Source organism: Thamnophis sirtalis, unplaced genomic scaffold (genome assembly GCF_051295495.1).
Source record: "Thamnophis sirtalis isolate CommonGarterSnake01/CBP01778 unplaced genomic scaffold, rThaSir2_p1.2 scaffold_2, whole genome shotgun sequence".
NCBI classification, from domain to species: Eukaryota; Metazoa; Chordata; class Lepidosauria; order Squamata; family Natricidae; genus Thamnophis; species Thamnophis sirtalis.
In genome coordinates, this window is record NW_028261382.1 from 90783026 (window position 1) to 90806823 (window position 23798).

The 23798-nt window shown below is 44.1% G+C and overlaps 1 protein-coding gene across 1 annotated transcript in view; it reads right to left on the minus strand.

Moving 5' to 3' along the window:
• The window catches only part of APLP2 (amyloid beta precursor like protein 2), a 67696-nt gene that overhangs the window by 38798 nt on the left and 5100 nt on the right, over window positions 1-23798 (minus strand).

The following is a 23798-nucleotide window of genomic DNA, read 5'->3' on the forward strand; positions in this document are numbered from 1 at the left end:
GATATGTGGATAACTTACTACTTTCTGAGCTTGGTTGATTTCTTAAAAGTCTCCCAACTGGCTTCCGTGTCTAAGGTGGGACTTGAACTCATGGTCTCACGCTCTGGAACTAGAGAATTAGGGCTCTACCGCCTCCCAGTTCTTTGTGTAGGCGGGACCACGCCCCCTCTGCACCGCCCATTCAACCGCCATCCGGTGTCAGCATCAAGTTCCTTTACAGCAGGCAACTCATCAGTGCCCCGGTCCGTAATGGCCTCTGTACCCTGCCCGTAGCCTGATGTTGCCCCGTTACACCGTTGCATCTGGCGCCAAGCCAGCTGGGTTTTGGAAGGCCGCCGGTCAGCTGTGCATGCGGAAACGCTGCCACTGCTGCAGAATCATGCTGCAACTTGTTGCTGTCCGAGCCATCGTCTGTCACGACGACGCCCAGCTGTTCCTGCCTCCTCTTCTCCAATTCCCCCCTCCCCCCCAAAGGCATGGCAAACCGGTCAGGGTTTGACCCATGGTCTCCTGCTTTCTAGCCTAGTGCTAGACCAGGAGTGTCATACTTAAGGCCCGGGGGTGCTTAACTCTGGCCCGCAGCAAAGGACCGGCCCGCAGTGCCTTTGCCAGCAAAAATGGGAGCATGCAAGGGCTTCAAGCGGCCCTCCCGAGCTCCGTTTTCGCTTGCAGAGGGTTGCAGGAGGCCGTCGCAGCCTAAAACAGAGCTCGGGAACCCAGTTTCACTGGCAGAGCTCTTGGGACACCACAGGTGCCGCCGAAACGACTGACGTCAAGCTAGCCATGTGCCTCTGGCCACACACACCCCGAGGTCAAACATGTTAAGTAAGCTCCCCGTTGGGAGAGCAAGTGCGTTCAGAGAAGCGTTGTGAGAGTGTTGTTGGAGAACACACAAACCAGCATACAGAGACACTGCAGTTTAAATAGGCTTTTACTTTCATGGAAATAGAGGTATCAGAGTCCATCAAACAGTCCAAGTCATACACGGATAAGACAGTCAGTCATCAATGTCATTCAGTTAAGGGATAATCCAAATAACATAGTCCATAATCATACAAACAGTCTGGTACTCAAAGTTTGCTAGCAGTTGCAAAACTTACAATAGCTCACGGCACTTTCTAACAGCCAGCTTCCAAAACACTCAGACCAGATCAGCCCAGCATCTAACAAACGGAGAACTAACAGTCGTTCTGGTTCCCTCTTATGGCGATCGAGGAAATAGCAACCAATCACATTTTACAGTATGGTTTAAAGAAACAGGTACCACATTGTTACATGATTTATATATTGCCAACCCAACCGTTAGAATTATATTCCAAACAAAACACAACCCTGATGTGGCCCTCAATGAAATCGAGTTTGACACCCCTGTGCTCTCTTTTTTAATTACTCAAGTCTGCTCAGCTTGGTAGTTTAAGGCAAGGGGAGTAGTAACGGTAAACTATAGGAGAGGATTTTCCACCTAGGATACTGTTTTTAGGACCCTGGGAGTCTCTGATGGAACCGACAGCAAACACAAACAAGCTTTTTACCCCAGGACTCTGTCTCTAAAAACGAGAAAAGCACTGGATTGCTGATTCATGCATAGGAAAATGCCGTTTATTTTATTCCAATGTGATCTCTTAATCTGCTGAGATTCTTTTCTATTGTTGCCTGCACCTCTGTGCCCTTTGGAACACCAAGCCACACAGCCACACCCAAAAGACTTGCTTGGTCTTTTTGTATTGGTCCCTAAAGATGTGATTCTCCTACCAGATGTGGGATCCATATGCATGTAGGACATGTCAGATGCACGTATGACAATGCAAGCCAACTATCAATCTCAGTTTAGCCAGTGACTCTAAAATCTTTAGTGGGTTTTCTTTTTTTTAATTTCTTTGTACTCTCAGAAGCTAAATCTTCTCAGACTGCCTACGGGATTTTCCTAAATTAGAAGAAATCTGCTTTTAACCCACAGCACCAAGAATATCCTTGAATTAACATTTCAAGAAAAACAATCCCAGATTGCCTTGAAGAAAAAGAAGGAAGTGAAGAAACCTCAAAGGTACAGAGAAATGTGGGGGTTTTTCCCCCCGCTTTGCATGATGCTCAGGAATATATTAGTGGAACCACTTAAGCAATTTCCCATTTTAATCCGTAAACAAGTTAGCTTTTAGGCTCACGAAGAAGTCCACCCAGTGGAAAAATTCTCCAGGCATGGGAGATACAGCAGCAGAACAATGGCTATTACACAGGAATTATGCCCATGATGGAAAACCTATGGCACGCATGCCATAGATGTCATGCATAGCCATTTGTTAGGGCACGCGAGGTGTTGCCCTGTCAGCTCCAGCTGACTTTGGCCTTCATTTTTGGCTGTTGTGACTTCTGGTTTGCACGTAGGGCCATTTTTCACCCTCCGGAGGCTTCAGGGAAGCCTCCTGAAGCCTCCGGGAGAGGCAGGAGAGGCCGTTTTCGCTCTCCCCAGGATCCTAGAAAGCCTCTGGAGCCTGGGAGGGCGAAAAACGTGTTCACTGTGTGCCAAAGGCAGGGGCAAAGGGTGGCGGTCGCTTGCATGGTATTATGGGGGGGGTGGGCACTCCCACACCCACACACACACCCGCTTTTGGCACGCAATGGGAAAAAGGTTAGCCATCGCTGAACTATGCCCTGGATTTACCATTGCTTTTCCTAGCTGATTGATTTCTTCAGCTTCTATTTCTGTTTTGCGATGGCCATGCAAAGAAGCCTCAGAAAGGATGGCGGACAATCCATCAGGGTGGATTTGACTGGAATCAAGTCGATTTAAATCACGATTTAAATCAATAGTAAAAAGGCTTGATTTAAATCAACTCGATTTCAATCGCAATTTTTAAGGAGTAACTGTCATCTCTGTCTCGCAGCGGCTCCTTCTCTTAACCCGTCGACAACAGGGCGGGCACGACAAAACCGCGCTCGACTAAGCCGCGCCCGATTAAACCGCGTCGCTGATGTCATCAACAGGGCGACAACAGCGAGCGCGGAGAAAGGGCGCTTTAAATAGCGCTTTGAAAGCAAGCCGATTCAAGTTAAGGTAAGGGTTAGGTTTAGGGTTAGGTTTAGGTTAAGGGTTAGGGTTAGGTTAAGGGTTAGGATTAGGATTAGGATTAGGTTTAGGATTAGGTTAAGGGTTAGGTTTAGGGTTAGGTTTAGGATTAGGTTTAGGGGGGTTAGGTTTAGGGGTTAATTTTAGGTTTAGCGTTTACAGCGTGCTTCTGTTTCCGCGCTGTTGTCGCCCTGTTGATGACGTCAGCTACGCGGTTTCATCAAGCGTGCTTTAGTCGAATGCGGTTTTGTGGTGGAAACCTCAGCAACAGCCCCGTTCACTTTAATGGGATGGCTGGGGATGTGACAGTGACACGACAAGGTGAGGAGAGATGTGGTGGGCAAGCAGGTGAGTGGATGACCGTTAACTGGCGTTGTCGTGATGGATCTGGAATGACAGGCGCTCTTTCAATGTAAGGGCTCGTTCTTGCTGATACTTAGAATCTTTATTATTATTTGCAAACAAAAAGAAGGTTTCCTATTTAGCTTGCAGAGCTTGGATTCATTGAATGAGTTGTAAACTTTGCAGAATAGGCAGCCTCATGCTACATAACTAAGCTCCATTTCATGCTGAATAAACTAAATTATTAACGCATCTTAAAAAGAAAACTATCTTTAAATAGATTTTTTTTACTCCAAAAGCATTTTATTAAAACAAGTTTGATAAAAATTAAAAAAGCAATTAAAATTTTAAAAATCGATTTAAATTTTTAAAAATCCATTTTAAAAAAAACAACCATCATTTTTAAATCCATCCTGCAATCCATGCCGTGCCTGGACCCAGGCAAACCCTCTATCCATGGACAATCCAGCCTTTTCACTAATTCTTGATTAGAAGAGTCCCATTTTAATGTCTCTAAGAGTTCTAATAACGCTAGAAGATGTCTTCTCTGTTGCCTTAAGGATTATGGATTAAAAGGAACCCAATCTCCCAAAATGATCCATGAAGATTGTTCTTCTGGGCCTCAGCTTCTCCATTACAATTCTCCAATGTAGTTTCGAAAAGCTGCATCTAAATAAAACATAACAATCAACCCATGGAACGTAAGTTGCCTTCAAAAGTTGTGGGTGCTTCATCACTGGAAGCTTTCTAGAAGAGACTGGACTGCAATCTTGTCAGAAATGGTGCAGGGTCTCCTGCTTGGGCAGGGGGTTGGACTAGATGACCTGCAAGGTCCCTTCCAACTCTGTTAACCTGTTAAAAAAATAACAGCCAAGAAGACCCTTCTTATTTCTGCCTTCAAAGCCTATTTAGCTGGATCCTTCCATATGTTGGTCTACTGCTGTACGGGCCTAGAACCATCTGGAATAATCCAGACACCAAAAGAGCACAGGGACCTACAGTCTTCACAGCATGTTAGCAAGCAAATAAAAATATTTTAGAAAGAGTGGGTGGAACAGCATTTGGTGCCAAGAGAAACAGGAGACAGGGTGTGTTCAGAATGTTAACCTTGGTACTCCTATGCTGCATTGTGCAAAAATAGTCTCCTGGACTTTGAATTACAGCATGCAAAGTGTTTATAGTATATTCTATTCATATTTTTTCTACGCTACTTCTCTCTGAAGGTCCTACCTGCACGGCAAAATAAAATAAAAAACAGGAAGCGAAGGAGTCAAATCGGCCCATTTGCTGCTCCTCCAAAATACCCCCCGAACCAACGTGGTGAAGCCTTGTTCAAACACACTTTTGAACGAAGATGCTGCATGTTTAAACATTGGAGCTGTAGTGTTTATTTTTGGCCTGGCTTCAGCTCATCACCACAGAAACCAAAGGAAAGGTACCATTCTTCCTCAGATTGTTCAAAGGGTTCGCATCTCACTGGAGACCTGTTGCCATAGTGACATTTCATAGAGGTTTATTCACAAGCGAATCAGCTAACTTAGTCACTCATCCTCAAGATGTTTTAATTACCTAACGAGAACAGATTCATGGCTCCCCCACCCAAAAAAAGCCCCAGAAAAGATCTGTTGAGTGAAGAAGCATCCATAATGAAGGTATATGTGCAACAAATAGCAATAGCAATAGCAGTTAGACTTATATACCGCTTCATAGGGCTTTCAGCCCTCTCTAAGCGGTTTACAGAGTCAGCATATTGCCCCCAACAACAAGCGCATGGGTATGCTTAGGAGGGTGTTGACTTTTTCAGCTTGCCTTATGTGCGTTTCCTGGCAAAATACATGGGAAAATCCCATTGGGGGAAAATCCACTTAGGGTTAGACTCAAGGTTGACTCAGTAAAATGAGGACCCAGATTGTTGGGGCAAGATGCCGACTCTGTAAACCACTTAGAGAAGGCTGTAAAGCACTGTAAAGCAGTATATAAGTCTAAAATGCTATTTCTATTGCTAAGCCATGCAGTTGACATGTGACCAATTTTATGGCCTTTTTTGCCACCGTTAAGTGGATCCCCCGGTTGTTAAGTGAATCTTGCTTTCCCTCGACTTTGCTTGTTGGAAGCCAGCTGGGAAGATTGCAAAATGGAAATGTTGATCATGTGGGCGTGGCTCTAAGTGTGAAAATTCATGATAAGTCAGTTTTGTTGCAGTGCCCTTCAAATGGTCATTAAAGAAATGGTTGCAGATTAAAGGCTATTTGTGCAGAATGCTATATTTAAAGGTGGTTTACCACATGAAGAGTAGGATGCTCGTGGGGTTGCAATGCTTTCTTTCTCAACTGACACATTTCCAATAGGACTTGGATGTAAGTTCATCCAGAAATTGCCAAAAAAAAAGGGGGGGGGGAAGAGTCAAAGCAAACACTCAAGTTGACATCTTCTAATTGGTTAAATATCGGAATTATATTGAGAAAAAATGTACTTGTGTCACTATTTATTTTACATTATTTATGAGTTGGCTTGCAGCAAGCTCTCTGGGTGCCCACAGAAGAAAAACGATTTGGAAATGCAATACAGCAACAATAGAATTGTGTTGGCATCCCAAGCAATAGAACGTACCGTATATACTCGAGTATAAGCCGACCCGAATATAAGCCGAGGCACCTAATTTTACCCCAAAAAGCTGGAAAAGTTATTGACTCGAGTATAAGCCTAGGGTGGGAAATGCAGCAGCTACGGTAAATTTCAAAAATAAAAAATCAGTGTTATTTGAAACTCAAAGTTATGTTTATTCAAGGGACCCGCTTAATTAAAGTGTTCTATAATATCAGTATGACTTATAATACTGCAAGTCTGCAATATTAAAATACTTGTATAGGGGATCCCCGGGATCCCCCGAAGAGATCAAATCACAACCAGTATGCCACCTTCTTGGTATATTGTTTTTATTTTCACTGGGTTTTTAAAAATGAGCATTATTTCATCCTTTTTTTCTTTATGTTTGATTGGTATCTGCAATTTGTGTTAATTCTGTTCATACATATAATATAAATGAAAAACCCAGCTCTCTTAAAAAATATTTTAAGTTCTTTCTGGTGCTCCCTTTTAGAATTGGCCAACTAATATTTCTGTTCACCCAACTAATGTCAGGCAGAGTTAACTGAAAAAGTAATTTTTCATGAAAGGACATTTTCCTAGGATTTTAACTGTTCTTACTGTCAGATTTCTCGTTATTTCCAGCTTGAGTCTCCTTCTGACAAGTTTCCATTGCTTCTTGTCCTGTCCTCAGGTGCTATTGCTGCCGCCACCTCCTCCTCCTCCAACAGCACCAGCACATTTGCTGCCCAGCGCTGCGGCTGAGGTGAAGCCGCCAAAGCTCCCGCTGGAGCCCCCGCAGCGTTGGGCGGATATCCGGCAGTGCTGTTGGAGGAGGAGGAGGTGAACCAGCCTGCCATCGCCGGCCACTGCCAGCCCCGCCGCTCTTCCCACCCCCTTCCAAGCCCCACAGTCCAGCGGATGGAGCAGCAAAGCCCCGGGGCTTCGCTGCTGCTCCCCGCATTTTCTGCACGGGGATCCCTTGGAGAGGGGATTCCAGCCTGCCATCGCCAGCCACCGCTAGCCCTGCCGCTCTTCCCACCCCCTTCCAAGCCCCACAGTCCAGCGGATGGAGCAGAAGCAGCTCCGGGGCTTCGCTGCTCCATCCGCTGGACTGTGGGGCTTGGAAGGGGGTGGGAAGAGCGGCGGGGCTAGCGGTGGCCGGCGATGGCAGGCTGGTTCGCCTCCTCCTCCTCCAACAGGCAACAGCACTGCCGGATCCAGTTGTAGACTCGAGTATAAGCCGAGGCGGCTTTTTTCAGCCCAAAAAGTGGGCTGAAAAACTCGGCTTATACTCGAGTATATACGGTAAGATGAAAACAATTGACCTAAAATAGCAATAGCACTTAGACTTATATATTGCTTACAGTCCTCTCTAAGCGGTTTACACAGTCAGCCTCTTGCCCACAACAATCTGGGTCCTCATTTTATCCATCTCGGAAAGACAGGAAGGGTGAGCCAAACTTGAGCCTGGTGGGATTCGAACTGTCAAGTTGCAGGCAGCCGGAAGTCAGCAGAAGTAGTGTGCAGTGCTGCACTCTAACCACTGTACCATCGTGGCTCATAGTACAACCTAACTGAAAAGGGGTTCAGAAATACAAAGGGGGTTACCTACACTCATTAATGGGGACAAGAAAGGCGCCCCCAATTGGGTGTCACCTGGGCAATGGTGATGTCACCAGCTAATCCTTTCAACCCTGAAGCACTTCGGTGCTTTTGACACGAAAGCAACAGCAACCTACAGCTAAAGTGCTATTAAGAGAAATATCAGCTAATCATCTCTAGAGGGCGCTGCATTCCCACACAGGGGGGCCAACACAGACAAGGCCCTTTAACTGATAGCAAGTTAGTGATTGTGCCTTACTTAAAGGAGGCATCTGAAGAGGCATTCTAAACATTGACTCCTGGTCCAAATCGGCAGCAATTATGGCACCAAAGCTCCAAAGACGAAATGCCATAAGATATTGAAGCCAGCATTATGAGTGCCTAACAACAGGCAAAGCCAAGATGAGAACAGATTTCCATTTATTAGTTTATACTGAGCAGTTACTAATCACTCAGACAACAAAACTCATTTTAGCCATTCTTGTCCAATTAATCACCTTAAGACATTCTTTTATGACTCAAAAACTGAGCCCAACCTGAGTATTAAGAAACGCCCCTGAACTATTAAATTATATTGAAGATCTTTTAGAGAATAAGTCATGAATTTTAACTCAGTTGGGTTCAATCCAAGACTCTTCTAAGAACCAAACAACCTTCAGCTCTCACTTAAATATACTCCTGTAGCATCAATCTATTTCAATAAGCTGAAGCTCCAGCAATGTCTTTATTATACTGATGTAATTCAGGCTTTTGGGCAGTCCCAGATATATTTCTCCATTAGATTCTCCCACCCCATCTCTTACAAGAGGCCAAAAACCTGATTCCCATGCTTCTAACAACCTATCTCTACCCTAATAGTCCAGGGGAGAAGAAAATAATCCCTACAGATGTTTATAATGGTTGTGCAGGAATCAGAATGTAGTACTGCAGGCTAATTGTCAAGGCTCCAAATAATACATCCAAAACTCTGAGCCAGGTAGATTCCGTAAATAATAGTTTTACTGGATATATCATATTGGCACAACCTGGTGAAAACTGACTCTGACAATTCCTGCATTTTCACCTAATTAAAATGTTTTCTCCCTTTCCCAATCAATCAGTCACATGATCCAATCAAGGAGGCGTCCGGTTGCCTGGTCACTCCTCCTCTCTGTCCTTGGTTCCCAGGGGAAAGTATTTTGTTTTGGCTACAAAACCCCAGCTATCTCTACTTCCCCCTCCCTATCCCTCCGCTCCAGTATGGCAATGCTGAAGCTTCAAAATGGCCTCGGCCAGGCCAGCTTCAGGGTTGATACTAATTCTACTCACTGCCAGGAGCTCGATCCTGACGGGTCAAAGTTGACTCAGCCTATTATTCTTCAGAGGTCAATGAGGACCCAGACTGTTGGAGGCAAGATGCTGACTCTATAAACCGCTTAGAGAAGGCTGTAAAACACTATGAAGCATATATAAGTCTAAGTACTATTGTCGTGGTCTGCCAGCAGCCTTAGAGCTGGCAGTAGAGTCGGACAGTGGGGAAGTTGGGGAGGAACATGGGCCAGTCCTGGAGTCTGGGGAAGTCTTGGATGAGGGCTCTGCATTGGAGGCAGAGAGGGAGGCAGGGTCATCTGGGAATTATGTGCTGCTTCCAGAGTTGGACATCAGCGAGGCAGAGGAACAGAGGGAGACTGTTCCCAGTGCGCGCATGCACAGAGCTGCCAGAAGGCAAGAACAGTTAAGACAAAAGGGATAACTTTGGAGTAAGGCTTGGAGGCAATTGGCCCCTCCCATAGGGCATAAAGGAGGAGCAAATTCACGTGAGCCTTTGCAGGAAATAACTGTTCATTCTGGTCAGTTTAAATTCTGAAGCTCCTTTTTGACTCTTTGCTCCATATGGCCTTGCAAGCTAATTGCCAATTAGGTCTTCGGCAGCGTTTCAAGGGAAATAAAGATAGGTGCTTATCAGCCTTATCCCGAAAGACTTTGGCAGACTTCTGTCAGACTCTTTACAAACTATTTGTGACTCATTAAGGGCTGTGAATGAACATAATTCACAGCCATTGAAATAGAAAGAGGGTTTTTGGGACTAAGTGTCTGCTTTTTACTGTATCAGGAAGCCAAGGTCGGAATAACTATTGCTATTGTGTCATTCACGGAATATTGAAAAAAAAATTTGATTTATAGCTTCAGTTCACCTGCCAGATCCTTTTAAAGCAACCCTTTAGTAAGAGGTATGAACAGGTGAGTAGCACACTTTTAAAACCTTGCTTGGTAATTTTCGAATAAACAAGGAAGCCTCACTTACACTTTTAACAGTTCCCTAATATATTTTTTTTTTAAGAGGAGCTGGGTGGTGGTTTCCTAGCTATTTTTCCTGGGTTGTTTTTTTTTAATTTAGCAGATAATTCCCCTGAACTCCGGAAGGCTGATTTAATGCCTGACATAGCAAGCAATGGATCTGCAGATGAACAGTTCATCCAAGTTTTATTGCTTTTTGTTTTTTGTTTTAAAATCCCACATTACTGAAAATTACAATACAATACATGGAGCAGGCGTCCAAGAAAGGAAGAATTATTATTAGCAGTCAGATCTGGAAAAGACAGATAACACCGGGCCGGTATTTGCTTCTGAATTTAAATGGCAAACCTCAGATGAGTCATCTCGAGCTTGCTTGAAGTCCCTTCCCTTGATTTCTAGAGTTAAAACTAACGCTATATGGGTTCACTTATGATCAATCTTAGAAAGTCTGGCGAGTGAAAGCCATTAATTCTAAAATTAAAGCCCTGGGAAGCGAGAGTGAGTTGAATGTGGTTTAAAACCGTACTCTAGAGAAAACCTTAGATAAACACAACAGTCTCTGGGCGTATTTTTTTTTTAATGAATGAAAGCTTACTGTCGTGCGACTACAACTCAACGTTTCTGAGTAGGCTTCACTTTGACGTGACCCGTCAAAACCGCGGTCCACTAAAGCGCACCCGATTAAAGCGCGTACCTGACGTCATCAGCAGCGCGATGAAAAAAATTAAAAATAAATTAAATTAAAATTAAAATTAAATTAAAGCAAGTCGATTCACATAAAGGTAAGGGTTAGGTTTAGGGTTACGTTAAGCGTTAGGGTTAGGTTTAGGTTAAGGGTTAGCATTAGGTTAAGGGTTAAGTTTAGCGTTAGGTTTAGCGTTAGGTTAAGGGTTAAGTTTAGGGTTAGGTTTAGGGTTAGGTTAAGGGTTAGGTTTAGGGTTAGGTTTGGGGGGGTTAGGGTAAGGTTTTCGCTTTAATTTTAAATTTACCGCTCACAGCGCTGTGATGATGTCACGTACGCGCTTTCATCGAGCGCGCTTTAGTCTACCGTGGTTTTGTGGTGGAACCCACTTTGATAGGTGTACCCCTCACCTTGAAACTCTGGTAGCCTTTTTTTTTTCATTATAAAACCACATGAGGCGTTTTTTAAGACTTTGATAGGCAGACGGTTGGCTTGGCGCAAAGGATCCGAAGGGGGGATGGCATGGAAGAAAGCTTTGCCACCGCCGCCACCAATAAGATTCCCAACGAGCCCGCTCTGCCAAGGGAGCTCCACACCGCCACCGCCGTTTCCCAGCTCTGGCACGCCTCCTCCTTCTACGCCTCCACGCGGACTACTTCTTATGGCAGAAAGCGCGGGGGTCATGTAATCATGACCCAAAGGCTCGCATGAAAACGCACGGGGTGGGGGGGTCAAAGGCAGCCAGCGGGAGTGCCGGGAACGCCTTGCTCAGGGACCGAAGCAGGGGCATAAAACCACATGAAGATCTGCTAACATACAGGGAAGCATTAACATCAGATTAATGCTGGGGAGGAGAGCTACAGTCCATGAAAGTTTATGCGACTATAAATCTGATTTAGGACTCTAAATCAGTGTTTCTCAACCTTGGCAACTTGAAGATGTCCGGACTTCAACTCCCAGAATTCCCCAGCCAGTTGGCTGGGGAATTCTGGGAGTTGAAGTCCGGACATCTTCAAGTTGCCAAGGTTGAGAAACACTGCTCTAAATTATTCAGATACTGTTTTGGCTTCTTTAATTGTCTCTTAAGCTAAAGCATCTCGGTATAATAACCAGGTTGCTGACAATCAGCTCCTTCAAAACTTACAGCAGCTTCCAACTCTACTGATTTTCTTCTTCTTTATTTCTTCTTCTTTTGTACTTGACCTTTGGGGCAAGGAATTGGAAGTGCCGTTTACCCATGGACTCTGGAAGCCAATGTTTACCTACTGAATTAACTTACAAAGTCAGAATATTCAATCAAGGTCATTGTAGATTGTTAATGTTCAGCTTCACCGTGCCTTCCTACGGGAATTGCGAACAACTAAATTACAGTGGTTACATTGTTCATTAAGTCAAACAAGTTTGCCTAATCATGTCACAAAACATTCAACAATCATTCAGCCTAAGAACCCGCCCACAGATGTTTCACCTAGCTCTTAAAGGTAAAAGTCCCCCTCGCACATATGTGCTAGTCATTCCTGACTCTAGGGGGCAGTTCTCATCTCCATTTCAAAGCCGAAGAGCCAGTGCTGTCCAAAAACGTCTCTGGGGTCATGTGGCCGGCATGACTAAATGCCGAAGGCGCATGGAACGCTGTTACCTTCCCACCAAAGGTGGTCCCTGTTTTTCTACTTGCATTTTTACGTGCTTTCGAACTGCTAGGTTGGCAGAAGCTGGGACAAGTAACGGGAGCTCACTCCGTTATGCGGCGGTAGGGATTTCGAACCGCCGAGCTGCCGACCTTTCTGATTGACAAGCTCAGTGTCTTGGCCACTGAGCCACCACATAGCTCTTAGCTGCTCATAAAAGGTGAGTAATCATGTTTGGAAATTCCATATTTCAGGTCTAAATTCTTTCATTTAGAGATGGTGCCCATGAGAATTTGAACATATAGGAAACAGGACTACTCAGGAACCAAGGAAAATTCATCTCCACTTACCCTATTCCGGGTAGGTTCATATTGCTTTGCTGATTTACAAGCCCTATATCTGTTGAACATCTCACAAAATTAAATTCCAGTAGAAAATACAGAAATAAGTCAGAGAAGCGAACCATTTTCACTTTTATTGTTCTCCTGTTCCAGACAGAGGCCTTGAAACTTTCAAAAGAGCATGATCGTCTACAAAAAGGACGAGGCTTTCCAGAGACAAAATTATTATGTGAAATCATTTTTGTTCAAGACAGAGCCTTAAAACTCTGTCATATGGCTTCTGAGCCGTGCTTCTCTGTCCATTAAGCTAAATTCCATCAATTTGTCACTGAAAAGAAGCAGATGTTCATACGGCAGAGCACAAAACAATCATCTTTGTTGAATTAGTTGTAATTTTGGATCTATAAAATTGTGGTGCCAAAATGACCCTATAGATGCCAGAATGAACTATCACTGGTGTTCTCCAAGGCTTCCTATATGGCTGATCATCTATTCTAACTATTTAGATGCAGTGGTTCAGTGGCTAAGACACTGAGCTTGTCGATCAGACAGGTCAGCAATTCAGGGGTTCGAATCCCTAGCGCCGCTTAACAGAGTGAGCTCCCGTTACTTGTCCAAGCTTCTGCCAACCTAGCAGTTTGAAAGCACATAAAAATGCAAGTAGAAAAATAGGGACTTTTGGTGGGAAGGGAAAAGCGTTCCATGCGCTTGAGTCATGCCAACCACATGACCACAAAGACATCTTCGGACAGCGCTGGCTCTTCGGCTTAGAAACGGAGATGAGCACCGCCCCCTAGAGTTGGGAACGACTAGCATATATGTGCAAGGGGAACCTTAACTATTTAGACATAGTTATAATAGGCTTTTAATCATTTCATCATGTTATTAAGTGGGGAGAATTGTTGTTGTTTCACAGATTCTTCTTCCTCAAGACAAATGAATTCATCAGCTCCAGGACTTGGGAGAAACATGTCTTTAAAGTTTAGGAGATCAGCTTTATTTTTTGAAATTAAACAGCTAATCCAGAGACAATTCTTTGAATTATGTAATCAGAAGCGCCATCTATGGCTGTTAGGGCTGTTGTGATACTTAAAGGATAGATTCTCCAAAGACTAATGTCAATTTCTGCTTAACGACATGACAAAATTAAGGAATTGATTCAATCTTGGCAAAAGGGAGTTCATTTTTACGAGCTGTACGAGTTTTGTTTGGTTGCTTGAAAAACAGTTTTAAGAGCCTTCGGTAAACACTTGTGTGATCACTTCAAAGCAGTTGTGCAATAAAATGGACTTAGCAATTTATGTAATCATTACACCCTTTAACTGTAGAGTGCTTAATGCTAGGATAACATCTGAGCTTAACTCCCCGGAAAACAGAGATAATCCTTGCTATTTCTTTATCCAAGTAGAAATATAGTATTACGTTTAGATTCCGATGTTGCACTAAACCATACTTTTTAAACCAAGGCACAATAAACCGGATTTACATATTATTTAAGCCTTAGTGTGGATTGCTTGCTTTTGTCTCACGTGTTGTGTAAGTTTGTGCGCTGTGGCTTGTAAACTGTAGTTGTAGTCCACAACTGTAGCTTAATGCAATGTGTCTAGGACAGTGTTTCTCAACCTTGGCAACTTGAAGATGTCCGGACTTCAACTCCCAGAATTCCCCAGCCAGCGAATGCTGGCTGGGGAATTCTGGGAGTTGAAGTCCGGACATCTTCAGGGTGCCAAGGTTGAGAAACACTGGTCTAGGATATACTGTGTTTCCCCAAAAATAAGACACGGTCTTATTTTCTTTTGAACCCCCGAAATAAGCACTTGGCCTTATTTTCGGGGAGGTCTTATTATTTTTGAGGTGCAGGAGGTGGCGAGCGTGGTCACCTCATGGCTGCTGTTGTGTTGCAATATTTTTGGGGAGGGCTTATTTTAGTGCTTGATTGGGCTTATTATACGCGGAGGTCTTATTTTCGGGCAAACGGGGGTAAATAATGTGTGCAAACCCGTTTTTGAAAACATTTTGTTCCTCTAGGTCACAATATATTGTATTATTCCTCCTGCAGATTTCTCAATCTTGACAGAGCTGTCACTTTAAAGGTGTGCTTAAAGAAATGTAACTTTAAAGATGTGTGTCAGCTCCCAGAATTCTCCAGGCACCTCCGCTCTCTGGGGAATTCTGGGGGTTGAAGTACACACAGCTTCAAGAGGTTCTGAAGTGGAGAAACATTGCTCTATAGAAACTCTTAACCAGGATTAGCTGGTTAAGTTCTAGCAAAGCAGGACGTAGCATGGCAAGCTGTGCCATTCAATATCCTTGCCTCCTCCTTTACAAGCTTGCTCATCATGCCAGCATGTAAAAAAAAAAAAAATCATCTTTTTCCTTGCTTGCTGGCAAAAAAAAAACAGGTCAGCCGGCCTAACGGGCTTGTTTTCTGATGGCAATCTCCAATTATCAGAGCAGATTGGCTACCGTTTCCTGCTGCTGGCCTAGTTTTTGCTCACAAGGAGTCCTTACTGCCCCATTTTTACGCTAATTTTGGTCATCCTCTGCAGCTCCAAAGGCGGACGGAACGCTGTTACCGTCCCACCAAAAGTGGTTTTCCTATTTTTCTACTCGCATCTTTTACGTGCTTTCAAGAACTGCTAGGTTGGCAGAAGCTCGGACAAGTAACGGGAGCTCACTTCGTTAAGCGGCGCCAGGGATTCAAACCGCCAAACTGCCGACCTTTCCAATCGACAAACTCAGTGTGTGAGCCACCACGTCGCTTAGATGTACCAATATGACACACCTAATAAATCTGTAGTTTGAGGAACACCTAAGTCTCAGAGGTATGATTGCCTTTGGGTCTGTTACTTGGAACCCTCATTATTTTACATACGGACAACTGAGAAACATCTGCATTCATGCCAGTAAGATAAAACAGAACAGCTGGAACTGAATTCCAGCCCCTCACCCAAAGACAGATACGATCACAAACGGGACCAGAGTTTCCACTACTTTGCAAACCAGTTAGTAAGTGAATCCCACCCAATTTCGCAACCTTTTCGATTGTTAGGAGAATCACTGCAGTTGTTAAATGAATCACTGGGTTATTAAGTGAATCAGCCTTCTCCCACTGATTCGGTCAGAAGCTGGAATGCTGTAAATGGCAACCACATGAGCCCAGGACAATGCAACCCCTGTAAACACAGGTAGTCCTCAACTTACGACCACGATGGAGCCCATAATTTATGTTGTGAGAAGTGAGAAATTGGTTGTGAGCTTTGCCCCATATTATGACCTTTCTTGCCACAGTTGTTTTAAGTGAATCACTGCAGCTGTTATGTTAGTAACACGGTTGTTAAGTAAATCTGGCTTCCCCATTGACTTGGCTTGTCAGAAGGTCGCAAAAAGGAATCACAGGACCCCGGGACACCGCGACTGTCATAAATATGAATCCATTGTCAAGAATCCAGATATAAAACTAAGGAGAAATTTCCTGAGAGTTAGAACAATTAATCAGTGGAACAACTTGCCTCCAGAAGTTGTGAATGCTCCAACACTGTAGGTTTTTAAGAAGGGATTTGAGAACCATTTGTCTGAAATGGTATATGGCAGGGGTGTCAAACTCAAGACCCAGGGGCCAGATCTGGCCCACAGGGTGCTTAGATCCAGCCCAGGGGCTGCCCTGGAAACAGCAAAGGACCGATCCGTGGTGCTTCTGCCAGCTAAAACGGAGCACACGGCCTCCCCCAAGCTCCATTTTCGCTGGCAGAGCACTCAGTCCACCACAGGCACCCCCGACACAAGTGATGTCGAGCTGGCCATGCCCATGCCAGCCACGCTCCCCCCCCCCAAGTCTAACACAACCATGATGCGACCCTGAATGAAATCGAGTTTGACATCTCCGGTGTAGGGCTTCAAGTCTTAAGCAGGGAGTTGGACTAGAAGACCTCCAAGGTCCCTTCCAACTCCCTGTCATTCTAAATCACGTTACCCCAGGGATACCCCAGGGTTGTAAGTGTGAAAAATGATAAGTCACTTTTTTTCCCAGTTCCGTTGTAACTAAATGAACTGTTGTAAGTCAAGGGCAACCTGTCCGGGCTGATTGCCAAGCACTCCAATTCTGATCACGTGGCTGTGGGGGATGTTATGATATTTTGTAAATATTAGAGCCGGTTGTAAGTCGCTTTTATCAATTGCTGTTGTGATTTTCAACGGTCACTGAACTAATGGTTTTAAGCCGAAGAGTACCAGTATATCAAACAAATTTCAATGCTGATATGTTTACACTTGACCACACTGGATCAAAAGATGACAAGGACGCAGTGTGTGTTTCCCATGCTCAGACATTTAAAAATGACAGGAGTTAAGCAACAAGTTACGGGCTTAAATGTGAATGTTTACTTTGGCTCTGACAAAATAATATAATAGATAGACAAGAGCTCTGCTCAGTAAAACCATTCACAAAGTCACGTATCAAGAGCCCTGATGGCACAAGGGTTAGAATACAGTATTGCAAGGCTAACTCTGCCCACTGCCCGGAGTTCGATCCTGATTGGCTCAAGGTTGACTTACCCTTCCATCCTTCTGAGGTCGGTAAAATGAGGACCCAGATTGTTGAGGGCAAGATGCTAATTCTGTAAACCACTGGTAGTCTGCGAGAAAATTTTGGTGGCCGATAGAAAAATTAGTTGCACTTTTATATCGCACTAACTGCTATTTATCTTCTTTAAAAAAATTCATATTAGTGGTCCGTGGGATTTAAAATTATGAATTTAGTGGTTGGTGACCCCTGGCTTAAGAGAGGGCTGTAAAGCACAGTGAAGCGGTATATAAGTCTAAGTGCTATGGCTACAGATGCTCAGATGTTGCATTAGGAGGGGTGGTGGCACAGTGATTAGAATGCAGCATTGCAGGCAAATGTCTAATTCCCTATGGAAATGGCACTGACCACAGAGATATGTTAATTGAAATGCATAGATGTCATCACCAGTGGTGCATTTCTATTGGACAATGGCATCAAACGTTGGTTAAATACTTTTATGAATAGGGTTTTGAAAATAGTTGTTTACATGAGGAGTGCCTCTAATTGTCTTGGGCCACACAGACATCGATTGGTGTGGACCAGCCATTAAATCTCCTGTTCAAGATCTCTATTTCCCATGGTAATAAAGTGGAGAAAACCTTTTAATTCTAAATAGGAGTCTGAATCACTCTCTGGTGATGGCGTCTGACCTAATTTTGCTTTGCTCTCTGCGGTTCCGTTATCCCCAGTGATGCTGCAAGGATGGAACGATTTCTTTATGAACCAGGTGTTACAGCGAGCAGCATAAGATGCCAATCGGGGAAACCAAATAATAATGCACACAGGCATTGTTAGAACCGGACGTAGCCAATGATGAGAAGAATGGCGCTGTTTTGTATCGGGGGCTACAGGCGTTTGTTCAAAAAAGGAAGAAAAGCCGCTAAGCTGCCTGGTTAATGTTTGGCCCTCAACAGAGGAAGCTTTGTGGGTTAGCTCTGTAAATCAGAGCAAATCCTGTTTTACTCAACTTAAGCGTCTCCTCCCAGTCTCCTCTCCAAACCAATTCAGTGGTGAAATGTGGCAGACAATTGGTCTCCCCAGAGAAAATTTCGAACCGCAATTGTTCTTATCAGAAGCACAGCAGTGATCGAGATCTAGCGATCAACGGCATTCAAAAGTGTAGCATTTCCTACAAACGTTAATCGTTTGGAGTGCGTATTCTAGTTAGTCTAAGCCAGAGGTGTCAAAACTCAAGGCCTGGACACAGTGAAGGACCTGCCTGCCCATAGTCCTTCGTGTTGTGGCCCACCAGCGGCAGCCGATATGGACAGTGAGGAGTTTGGGGACTTATAAACTTATAAAGCCCTTCATGGTATTGGACCTGGGTACTTGAGAGACCGCCTGCTGAGAATTACCTCCCATAGACCCGTTAGATCGCACAGGGTCGGCCTCCTCCGGGTTCCGTCTACCAGCCAATGCCATCTGGCTACCACCCGGGGGAGGGCCTTCTCTGTAGCAGCTCCGGCCCTTTGGAATGAACTCCCCGCGGAGATTCGGACCCTCACCTCTCTCCAGGCCTTCCGGAAAGCCGTCAAAACCTGGCTGTGCCGGCAGGCCTGGGGTCGATGAGTTCCCCTCCCCTCTCAACTTGTATGTTGTATGACTCTTGTGTATTTTAATTACGTGTATTGTGTTTGTATCTCCTTTTCCCCTTGAGTTCTTCGCCGCCCTGAGTCCCTCCCGGAGAAGGGCGGCATACAAATAAACTAAATCTAAATCTAAATCTCTGATGAGGGCTCTTTGTCCCCTTTTATTAATTGACTGTGAATTCTGCTCATTCGCATCCAGCAAAGTCTTTCTAGGGAGGATTTACAGTCACAGACCTTAACTGGCTTGGAGAGCTGCCAGGCCGATATCTGCAGAACTTGGCAAGGAGTCTCGGAGAGTCACGAACTAATTAAGTGAACTAATCGTCTCCTGCAAACTCCACTCCCCTTTCGCTCCTCTTTTATTTCCTCTGGGAGGGGCCATTCATCGTCCACCTGTGGCCTTACTCCCAAGTCGACCCCTGTTCTTTAGCCGTTCCCTTTGTCGGGCAACTCTGCGCATGCGCACATTTGGAACAGGATCCAAGTGTGTCTGACTCCAAAGGCAGCTGACAACTGTCATATGGCCCTGGCCCCCCTCTCTGCCTCCGACATAGAGCCTTCCCCAGACTCCAGGATTGGCCCAGGTTCCTCTCCAACCCTCCTCACTGTCTGACTCTGCTGGCTGGCCACAACATTGCCCTAATTGGTTATACCTGGTAAAAGCCAGGTAGAAGGATGCTGATAGGATGGGCCACCTCAGATTCCTATGTGGAGGATAAACCTTCACAACTTGTTAAAAGAAATGTGGGGGAGGGGGGGCTGTTATTGAGGGATTTTTGTCTAATCGTTTTTGGCTCACAGAACCTCGCTGAGACCTCAGCCAAGCTGGCAACTGCCTGCTCTCAACAGGTTCCGGCTCTGCAAACATTAAGCAGGGCAAAGGAGAAACAATGACGGGCAGGAAAATAAAAACTTGATGGCTGCAACAGCAGGATGGTGGAAGGGGAGGCCCGCAGAGGCTTCAGAGGTGTGAGCAAATCTGGGGGAAAGGAATTAGCTCTCAGTCTGTGCTTCAGCCCAAAGCAGACCCAAAAGGCCACAAAGAAGATTGCTAGGGCCTCAGAAAAGGGTAAGCCAGTTGCCTAAGCCAGTGTTTCTCAACCTTGGCCACTTGAAGATGTCTGGACTTCAACTCCCAGAATTCCCCAGCCAGCATTCGCTGGCTGGGGAATTCTGGGAGTTGAAGTCCAGACATCTTCAAGTGGCCAAGGTTGAGAAACACTGGCCTAAGCTGGAAATTGTTTGACAATCCTGGGTAATTCTCTTTAGAACCATGGGGGGGGGGGGAGGAAGAAAGAAGAAAGAAAGAAAGAAAAAGAGAAGGGGAGGGGAGGGAAGGAGGAAAGAGAAAGGGAGAGAAAGAAAAAGAGGGATGGAGAGAGAGAAAGAAAGAAACAAAGAGAGGGGGAGGAAAGGAGGGAAGAGAAAGGGGGAGAAAGAGAAAGAAAGGGAGGGAGGGAAGAGAGACAGAGAAAGATGGAGGAAGGGAGAGGAAGAAAAATAAAGAAAGGGAAAGAGATTTCATCAGGTGAGTAATGGAACATCTCAGTAGCTGTAATAATGTCTATTTTCTATTGTGATATTAAGATCTGTTGGGGCATTTAACTTCTTAGTTACTCCTATCTCCCACTATGATCTTATAAAACAATGTCACTCTGTAATAAGACACCAACATAGGAGGAATGTTTCTTCACTAATTCCTTAAAGAATGCAACACCAGCGAATCATTCACGGGCAAACACAGCACAGAACTAGGGAGCAAATCACGAAGACATTTTATGACGGTAGCCTCTTGCGTCACAGCCGTATCAAAATCAGGTTGTAGATGTTAAATTAAACAATTAAAAGCCTGCTGAGGAACTGAACCCATTTATGTTCATACTATTCACCACTTGAACAAAAGGTTGCTTGTTTCGACTTTTTCTAAAACTTCTGAAGACTGGAGCGGAGCAGCCGAAAATGTTGGCCCTGGTCCTAACTCAAGCTTTCATCGGTGAGAACTCTTAGGCTCTTGGTTAAAAAATCCAAACAATTCACGGTAGGCTAAGGCAACTATTGAAGCATTGAGAGACATGAAGATTGGCTTACATTTTATAATGCCATGGAAACTCAAATGAGGTGTAGGAAAACAGACAAGAAAGATATATGTATGTATGTATGTATGTATGTATGTATGTATGTATGCATGTGTGCGTGTATGTATGTATGTATGTATATACATACACAGATACACAGATACACACACACACACACAGATGATAGATAGATAGATAGATAGATAGATAGATAGATAGATAGATAGATAGATAGATACAGAGAGAGAGAGAGAGAGAGAGGGAGAGAGGGAGAGAGGGAGAGAGGGAGAGAGAGATGCTGGTTTTGTTGTATTCGGGCCTTTTCCTGTGTAACAATTTTACATAGGAAAAGACCCGAACACAACAAGACCAGCATGCCTATACCCGTGAAAATCTACGAAGATAGATAGATAGATAGATAGAGAGAGAGAGAGAGAGAGAGAGAGAGAGAGAGAGAGAGAGAGACAGAGAGAGAGAGATGATAGATAGATAGATAGATAGATAGATAGATAGATAGATAGATAGATAGATAGATGCAGTTAGGATAAGAGGAAGTAAAAAACAGAATTTCTTAAGAATGGGGACAAAACCTAAATGCACGCAGTGAAAAGGGAACTAACGAAGCGATACTCAAGAGCTGTACGTCACTTGTAATACTTCAAGGGTAAAGTTACTGGCTCAAAACTTATTAGGCAATTGAACATAATGAGCTGTGTGCTATAAAAGAGGTTGAATGCTTAAAGTAGGCAGCTGAGGGCCATAAACAAATTGAAATTTCTGATTTGGAAAGCCCGATTAACCTACACATCGCATTTTTGATGGGCCATCCATCTTCCGCTGTGGCTATCTGTCCAGCATCTTTCCAAAAAGCAACACTTCATCAGGAAGCTAGTTTGCTAACAACACACTGTTAATCCAACAAGTAGGGTTTTTAAAAACTGTAATAATTAACCACAATTTCCGTTAAGGTTAAGATATAATTCTAAACAGGGACAAATGACCAGACCTACACATGCAGAATTCAAACTAGCTATAGGTAATCCTCGACTTACAACCACAATTGAGCCCCAAATTTATGTTGCTAAGTGAGACATTTGCTAAGTGAGTTTTGCCCCATTTTATGACCTTTTTAGCTACAGTTGTTAAGTGAATCACTCTAGATGTTAAGTTAGTAACACAGTTATTAAGCGAATCTGGCTTCCCCATTGACTCTGCCGGTCAGAAGCTCATGAAAGGTGATCACGTAACCACGGAACATTGCAACCGTCATAAATACGAGTCAGTTGAAAAGCATCTGAATTTTGATCAGGTGACCATGGGGATGCTAAACTGGTCATAAGTGTGAAAATCAGGACAGAAGCCGCTTTTTTCAGTGCTGTTGAACAGTCACTAAGCCAAGTGTGTCGAGAACTACCTGTACTTCATTATGCTCTGCCTATAGTACAGGAATCTCCTCCAACTGGCAGCTTTTGTCTAGGAAAGGCCAGATAACGCTCAAAGGCATTGGTGGTGGTGGGAAGGGCAGATCAGACCTTGCCCTCTTTATGTTTATGCAGCGAGTCCAAGCTAATCCCCTGCTCGATTCTCCCTCCCAACTAGGACCATTGTGTGCCAGGAGAGTCACCCAATTGTTCAGAAGTCAACATAATGCGCTTGCTCATACTGGAAACATGTAACTACAAGGGAAGGCTTAGGCGTGGTGCTGTCAAGGTAAAACAATGTGGAGCTATTTCTACACATGTAATGATACCCAAACCGCTACCCCTAATTTGGACTCCTCTTTTGCTGGGATGCCATCTTGCAGATTTCAGGGCGTAAGTAGTCAATTAAAATGAGGCAGGCCATGTACAGAAAGCAATGCACTCCCAAATAAAAACAGCAACTCTTGGTCAATCATTTGAATGTAACCTCTTCAAAGCACTCCCCGAGTATAAATGATCTGTCTCAAGGGAGCTAATCTCCATTTCATGACAGCTTTAAACTGTATTAATAGCCCAGCTGGTAAACATCCAGTTTGGTTCATTTGATCTAGTTCTTTTATTTCAGTTTGCAACAGCGGAATACTTTTTCTGGGGCAGCACCAATGCAGAAGGAAGCAGAGATAAGGTTTATCACGGCTTCCACTCACTACTGATACACATCTCCTATCAGCCCCGCAGCTAGCAAAGCCAGCTGACAGGTTACCTGTGAATTGACTCCGGGATTATGGAGTCTGCACCTCTATTACTGTCTGGTTTGGTTCTGCAACCCAACAAGACAGACAGAGATTTCAATGGATAATTGGAACTGCAGAAAAAAAAGCAAATTACGGCCAACCTGCCTTCCACTGAGGACCTGTACGCTGCACGAGTCAAAAAGAGGGTTGTGAAAATATTTAGAGACTCCTCACATCCTGGACATGAATTGTTTCAACTTCTACCCTCAAAATGACACAGTAGAGCACAACTAGATAACTAGACAAAACAAGTTTTTTCCAAGCAACATCACTCTGCTAAATAAATAATTCCCTTTACACCATCAAACTATTTACTAAATCTGCATTAATATTACTATTAATCTATTTACTAAGTCTGCATTAATATTACTATTAATCTTCTCGTGGTTCCTCTCACCCATCTCCTCCCACTTACGACTGGTATGACTGTAACTTTGTTGCTTGTGTCCTTACGATTTGCATTGATTGTTTCCTAGTATGGTTTCATTGCTTATTTGTATCCCATGACTATCATTAAGTGGTGTACCTTGTGATTCTTGATGATGTATCTTTTCTTTTATGTACACTGAGAACCTACGCCCCAAGGACAAATTCCTTGTGTGTCCAATCACACTTGGCTAATAAATAATTCTACAGCTAGCCCAGAAACTCGGGGAAAACCGCACAGCCTCCCTCCTGAACAAACTAAAAGAAATTCAGTTTGATTTATATTTGATTTCAAGGAAGATTTTACCCCATATCCATTGCCTTCAACAGGTTTAGAGAGCTGGCCAATTTTTATCCAGGTGATGTTTTGCCCAAGGCGATTTAGAACCGCAGCCTAATTCAAA